Below are 8548 nucleotides of genomic sequence, written 5' to 3' on the forward strand. Positions count from 1 at the left end.
TACTAATGAGCTGGGGATCTGCTGAGTGGGGGCACTACTGAGCTGGGGTTCTACTGGGCCCATTTAAAACAAATTGAAAATCAGCACACACACAGGGTATTTACCAAGCTTTATTAAAGCTACAAAAAGCATCACTGAAGCATCGTTGAAACATCACTGAAGCATCACTGAAGCATCAAAAACACATAAAAAAGAGGTAGGTGCTTTTAGTGTGTGTTAAAGTTGAAACAAATGTAAATGAGTCCTTACACAGTCAGAGGCAGAACATTTTTTGGTGGTGTTTAATCACCACTGGGGTTTTTTTCTACATAAAGGAAAAATGCCGAAAACAAAAATTCTTAGTTTCTGTTACAAAAGAAAAAATTTTTTTCTTCATAAATTTAGGTAAAAATGTATTTTGCTACATTTCTTTGGTGAACAAACAAACACATAGGTGTAAATTATTAAGACTGTGGTTATAGAATCTACAAACTATGGTATACTTATAGTGGGGAAAATAATGATTTGATCCCCTGCAGATTTTGTAAGTTTGTCCACTTACAAGGTAATGGAGGGTCTATAATTTTGATCATAGCTGTATTTTAAATGATAGAGACAGAATATCAACCAAAAATCAAGAAAAAACACATGAGACAAATGTTATAAATTGAGTTGCAGTTCAGTGTGTAAAATAAGTATTTGATCCCCATGCAAAACATGACTCAGTACTTGGTGGAGAAACCCTTGTTGGCAAGCACAGAGATAAGACATTTCTTGTAGTTGATTGGCAGGTTTGCAGACATCTCAGGAGGAATTTTGGTCCACTCTACTTTACAAATCTTCTCTAAATCCTTAAGGTTTCTTGGCTGTCGCTTGGCGACTAGAAGTTTCAGCTCCCTCCATACATTTTCTATAGGATTAAGGTCTAGAGACTGGCTAGGCCACTCTATGACCTTAATGTGCTTCTTCTTGAGCCACCCCTTTGTTGCCTTGGTGGTATGTTTTGGGCCATTGTCATGCTGGAAGCCCATCTATGACCCATCTTCAGTGTCTGGCTAAGAGAAGAAGTCATCCAAGGTTTTACAATACATGGCCCCATCCATTGGACCCTCAATGTGGCAAAATCAGCCAGTGCCTTTAGCAGAGAAACCGCTCCAAAGCATAATGTTTCCACCTCCGTGCTTGACTGTAGGGATGGTGTTCTTAGGGTCATAGTCAGCATTTTTCTTCCTCCAAACACGGCGAGTCAATTTAGTGCTAAAGAGCTCAAATTTCATCTGACTTTCTCCCAATCCTTCTCTGAATCATTTAGATGTTCATTGGAAATCTTCAGATGGGCCTGTACATGTGCCTTCTTGAGGAGGGGGAACTTGCAGGCACTGCAGGATTTCAATCCATGGCAGCTTCTTGTGTTACCAATGGTTTGTTTGGTGACTGTGGTCCCAACTACCTTGAGATCATTCACAAGCTCCTCCTGTGTAGTTCTGGGCTGATACCTCACTTTTCTCATGATCATCCTTAGCCCATGAGGCAAAATCATGCATGGAGCTCCAGACCGAGGGCTATTGATGGATATTTAGTACTTATTCCATTTGTGAATAATCGCTCCAACAGTTGTCTCCTTCTCACCAAGCTTTTGCTGATGGTCTTGTAGCCCATTCCAGCTTTGTGCAGGTCTATAATCTTGTCACTGATGTCCTTTGACCTCTCTTTGGTCTTGCCCATGGTGGTGCCCAAGAAAGAGTTTCTGTGGACAGGCGTCTTTTATACAGATAACGAGCTGTTATTAGGAGCTCTTTCTTAAATTACAAGTACTAATCTGTGTACCACATGAGCCAGTCTTTGGGAGCCAGAATTATTGTTGGTTGGTAAGGGATCAAACACTTATTTTACTCACTCAACTGCAATTCAATTTATAACATTTATATCATGTTTTTTTTGGATTCTTGGTTGATATTCTGTCTTTATCATTTAAAATACACCTATGATAAAAATTATAGACCCTCCATTACCTTGTAAGTGGGCAAACTTACAAAATCTGCAGGGGATGAAATTATTATTTTCCCCACTGTAAGTATAACATAGTTTGTAGATTCTATAACCACAGCCTAAAATGATAGATCCTTCATTTCTTTATAAGTGGACAAATTTAGAATTTACAATCACAGTGATCAGTCATTGTTCAGCTGCTGTGTTTTTTTTTTTTCTCATTAGTGTGATTTCAGATACAACTTGAGTTGCTCAGAATCTCATGACAAGGAAAAACGCATCAAATTTAATGGTGCCTATTTACATCAACTCAGAATGCAGCGATTTTGTAAAAGGTTTCTGTACTACTTTGGTGTGACTCCAGCACGATTTTGACCTCGTAGACTTCATGAAAACTCACGCAAATCTAAAAGAGATTTCAGTGGTTTTTTTTAACCTTTAACTCTCTTCCAAGGCACATCTTTGCTCCCACAATGCAAAGACATCAAAGTTGCATCAAAGTTGCATCAAAATCACAATCAAGTTGCACTACATAATCGCACATGAAAACAGATCAAAATCACATTGCAGTAGTGTGAACTAGGCTTGAATAGGGAGAAAGACACATTGTATACATACAGGATACATTATAGCAGTGGTCTCCAAATTGCGGGACCGAGCGCTGGATGCAGCCCTTTGCTTGACTTTATCTGACCCTTGGAGCACTATTCCTCCCACTGACACCAACAATGGGGGATAATTCCTTCCTCTCACACCAATAATGGGGCACTATTCCCCCCACTGACACCTATGATGGGGCGCTATTCCTCCCACTGACACCAATAATGGGGCACTATTCCTCCCACTGACACCAATTATGGGGCACTATTCCTCCCACTGAAACCAACAATGGGAGATAATTCCTTCCTCTCACACCAATAATGGGGCACTATTCCTCCCACTGACACCGATGATGGGGCACTATTCCTCCCTCTGATACCAATGATGGGGCACTATTCCTCCTACTGATACCAATGATGGGGCACTATTCCTCCCACTGACACCAATTATGGGGCACTATTCCTCCCACTGATACCAATGATGGGGCACCATTCCTCCCACTGATACCAATGATGGGACACTATTCCTCCCACTGATACCAATGATGGGGCACTATTCCTCAGACTGATACCAATGATGGGACACTATTCCTCCCACTGACACCAATGATGGGGCACTATTCCTCCCACTGATACCAATGATGGGACACTATTCCTCCCACTGATACCAATGATGGGGTACTATTCCTCTCACTGATACCAATGATGGGCCACTATTCCTCCCACTGATACCAATGATGGGACACTATTCCTCCCACTGATACCAATGATGGGGTACTATTCCTCCCACCGATACCAATGATGGGCCACTAATTCTCCCACTGATACCAATGATGGGACACTATTCCTCCCACTGACACCGATGATGGGGCACTATTCCTCCCACTGATACCAATGATGGGGCACTATTCCTCCCACTGACCCCAACGATGGGGCACTATTCCTCCCACTGATACCAATGATGGGGCACTATTCCTCCCACTGATACCAATGATGGGGCACTATTCCTCAGACTGATACCAATGATGGGACATTATTCCTCCCACTGATACCAATGATGGGGCGCTATTCCTCCCACTGATACCAATGATGGGGCACTATTCCTCTCATTGATACCAATGATGGGGCACTATTCCTCCCACCGATACCAATAATGGGGCACTATTCTTCCCACTGATACCAATGATGGGACACTATTCCTCTCACTGATACCAATGATGGGGCACTATTCCTCCCAATGATACCAATGATGGGGCACTATTCCTCCCACTGATACCAATGATGGGACGCTATTCCTCCCACTGATACCAATGATGGGGCACTATTCTACCTAATCATTCTACCTAAAATATGCTGACCCTGACCATGACCTTTGACCCTGATCTTGACTCTAACGCTAACCCTGATACTGACCTAAATGAAACCCTGATCTAACTATTTTTTATTTAATATTTTTTTTGCACACAGTTTCATTTGTTTGCATTTTTCTCCACTAGCAACTGATACCAATGATGGGGCACTATTCCTCCCACTGATACCAACGATGGGGCACTATTCCCCCCACTGATACCAATGATGGGGCACTATTCCTCCCACTGATACCAATGATGGGGCACTATTCCTGCCACTGATACCAATGATGGGGCACTATTCCTCCCACTGATACCAATGATGGGGCACTATTCCTCCTACTGACACCAATGATGGGCCACTATTCCTCCCACTGATACCAATGATGGGGCACTATTCCTCCCACTGATACCAATGATGGGGCACTATTCCTCCCACTGACACCAATGATGGGGCACTATTCCTCCCAATAATACCGATGATGGGGCACTATTCCTCCCACTGACACCAATGATGGGACACTATTCCTCCCACTGACACCAACAATGGGGGATAATTCCTTCCTTTCACACCAATAATGGGGCACTATTCCTCCCACTGACACCAATTATGGGGCACTATTCCTCCCACTTATACCAATGATGGGGCACTATTCCTCCACTGATACCAATGATGGGGCACTATTCCTCCCACTGATACCAATGATGGGGCACCATTCCTCAGACTGATACCAATGATGGGACACTATTCCTCCCACTGATACCAATGATGGGGCACTATTCCTCCCACTGATACCAATGATGGGGCACTATTCCTCCCAATGATACCAATGATGGGGCACTATTCCTCCCACTGATACCAATGATGGGGCACTATTACTCCCACTGACACCAATGATGGGGCACTATTTCTTCCACTGATACCAATGATGGGGCACTATTCCTTCCACTGATACCAAGCATGGGGCACTATTCCTCCCACTGATACCAATGATGGGGCACTATTCCTTCCACTGACACCAATGATGGGGCACTATTCCTCCCACTGATACCAATGATGGGGCACTATTCCTTCCACTGATACCAATGATGGGGCACTATTCCCCCCACTGATACCAATGATGGGACACTATTCCTCTCACTGATACCAATGATGGGGCACTAGTCCTCCCACTGATACCAATGATGGGGCACTATTCCTCCCACTGATACCAATGATGGGACAGTATTCCTCTCACTGATACCAATGATGGGGCACTATTCCTCCCACTGATACCAATGATGGGACACTATTCCTCCCCCTGATACCAATGATGGGGCATTATTCCTCCCACTGACACCAATGATGGGGCACTATTCCTCCCACTGATACCAATGATGGGGCACTATTCCTGCCACTGATACCAATGATGGGGCACTATTCCTCCCACCGATACCAATGATGGGGCACTATTCCTCCCACTGATACCGATGATGGGGCACTATTCCTCCCACTGATACCAATGATGGGGCACTATTCCTCCCACTGATACCAATGATGGGGCACTATTCCTCCCAATGATACCGATGATGGGGCACTATTCCTCCTACTGACACCAATGATGGGCCACTATTCCTCCCACCGATACCAATGATGGGGCACTATTCCTCCCACTGATACCAATGATGGGGCACTATTCCTCCCACTGATACCAATGATGGGACACTATTCCTCCCACTGATACCAATGATGGGGCACTACCCCCCACCCCCGAAAACCAACAATGGAACATTTTCATTTTCGTACACATTTTAGCCCCTCTAAAGTCTGAAGGGGCTTTTTGTTCAGAAAGTTTGGAGATCTCTGCATTATATGATACATTGTATCTTTTATTTCCTTGCTAGTGGAGAAAAATGTAAACAAATGATACTGTGTGCAAAAAAAATATTAAATAAAAAATAGCTAGATCAGGGTTTCATCTAGGTCAGTATCAGGGTTAGAGTTAGAGTCAAGATCAGGATCAAAGGTCATGGTCAGGGTCAGCATATTTTAGGTAGAATGAAAAGAAAAAGCATTTTTAAAATTTATATCAATGTCAGTTAGTGTCAGTTTTTCAGTGTGTTTTCGGTAGGAAAAAAAAATGCGAAATGCAAGCACACTATTGTTTCTGGATCCTTCTACGAGGGGCGTTCAAGTCAAACTGGGACTTTTGAGTTTATATAATAAAAGAACAAATTTCAAGGAGTGGAAACTGCATTTTTTTTTCAACATACTCTCCTGCTACATTTATACACTTATTCCAGCGTTTTTTTTTAATATATTTTTTTTTTAAATATATTCTTCAGGTTTTTTTAACATATAAAAAAAAGTCATTTTAACATATATTTCTGCATATATTTGTAAATCCATTCCAAAAATGTAGATTTGTATTTTTAAAGACATACAGTATATTTGAAATGTATTTTTAAAAATATTTTGCATATATTTTGTAATAAAAATGCATTTCAACATGCAGTATGTATATATATATATATATATATATATATATATATATATATAAATATATTTTGAAATATATTGAATATGGCCAAAATTGTAGCATTTCAAATATATGGCAATATATTTGGAAGGAATATATAAAATATATATTTCAAATATATCTTCTTCCATATGGGTTACTACTGCGTGTAGTACTGTCATACTAGACTCCCTTTTTATACCTGTAAAATTAAAAGTCCCAGTTTGACTAGAACGCCCCTGGTACATGAACAAACAACAAATAACATGTACAAATGCGTTTGTCAGGAGCAATAGAATTTATTGTGTTCATTGGTGGTAGGTTATGGTACCAGAAAGAAGTATACAGCTAAATTAGAAAAAAAAAATCTAAATTTATTTAGAAATTATTATTTTTTTACTATTTTGGACCATTTTTTCTTTGAAAATTAAAAAAGGAGATATCTATTACCATTTACCACTAAAATAAAGCACAATTTGTCCTAAAAAAAAAAAGTGGTATAATCTACTTGGATACATTAAAGTGTTCCTAATCCCTGGACCCTGCATTTACTATATCCGGTCTCCCCGGACCCCGCATTCACTATATCCGGTCTCCCCGGACCCCTCATTCACTATATCCGGTCTCCCCAGACCCCGCATTCACTATATCCGGTCTCCCCGGACCCCGCATTCACTATATCCGGTCTCCCCGGACCCCGCATTCACTATATCCGGTCTCCCCGGACCCCACATTCACTATATCCGGTCTCCCCGGACCCCGCATTCACTATATCCGGTCTCCCCGGACCCCGCATTCACTATATCCGATCTCCCCGGACCCCGCATTCACTATATCTGGTCTCCCCGGACCCTGCATTTACTATATCCATGCTCCCACAGTACACACAACATAGAGATGCAATCATTTTAGTAAATATAAACTGCTAAATACCTTTTCTCATCAGCAGTTAGAGCAGTCTTGTGACTTCTATCTGTGTCCAGCAGAGCACATGTTAAAGCTTGTAGGAGGAGTTTTCATTCTGCTCTAGGAGGATGCAGAACCCCTGACCTCTGTCTGGACTGTGCTGATTGGCCCTGTGCTGATCACATGCACTCTCCCAAGAAAAAAAACTCTAGAAATACACACCAAACTGAGCATGTGCAGTGTCTCCACAGGATATGTCTTATCAATAGATAAGAGGGGGACACTGGAAGAAGGAGAGAAGACAGGCTCAAACATCCTTTTTACATAATGTAGAGGATTAACCCCTTAGGTTCCACAGTAAGTATAACAAGCGTGCTTTACTGCATATACAGACTGATTGCACTGTTGTGGGTTTAGTAACACTTTAAGTAGTTGCAATGATATTTATAGTTTTATTAACACATGGCAATGTTGCAAAAAATGTGTTTGGGAATTAAGATTTGTTTTTACCTCCAACATGAAGGGATTAAATGAACAGCATTAGTGACGTAATAAATATACAAAAATCCCCCTGCGCTCCACAAAACCTAGTGATCAAAAGTAAGCTGCTATCACCTATTCTTTATACCTCAAGATATGTGCAAACAAATTATATAAATGATGAAGCGCTCAATTTATATCCTTCCATAATAAATTAAATAATTATCAATCTATAAAAATCTAGTGCAAAATCCCCACATAAATTATACACCCCCTAGTGGCCAATAGTGATATTCAACAAAATGACACTTAAACTGTGCAAAGTGATAAATATTATACAAAATATAATGCAAAATCAAATTCAAAATTATTAGTGATGCCACACTGTGCACCCGTAAAACGGGTGCAGCTGGAGTGGAACCCATTGCTTGGAGGAGGATCTTGATTAAAGTCGGTGGAGGCAGTGGAGTATCAATATCCTGGCAGATATATATTATATATATATAAAGCTTTGTGACCTGCAAGGGTCGAATGTGGAAGGTGAGGGGGCACTTTGGCTATTAATGAGGGGAGTCACTTCAAGAGTCACGAAGAGCACAATTGCAGCATGGAGTGAAACCATAACCACAGTGGATTGAACACTTTTATTATTTTGCACAGTGTGGCATCACTAATAATTTTGAATTTGATTTTGCATTATATTTTGTATAATATTTATCACTTTGCACAGTTTAAGTGTCATTTTGTT

The sequence above is a fragment of the Staurois parvus genome, unplaced genomic scaffold (assembly GCF_062004578.1).
Source record: "Staurois parvus isolate SC_StPar_1 unplaced genomic scaffold, SC_StPar_1.0 ptg000860l, whole genome shotgun sequence".
Lineage (NCBI taxonomy): Eukaryota > Metazoa > Chordata > Amphibia > Anura > Ranidae > Staurois > Staurois parvus.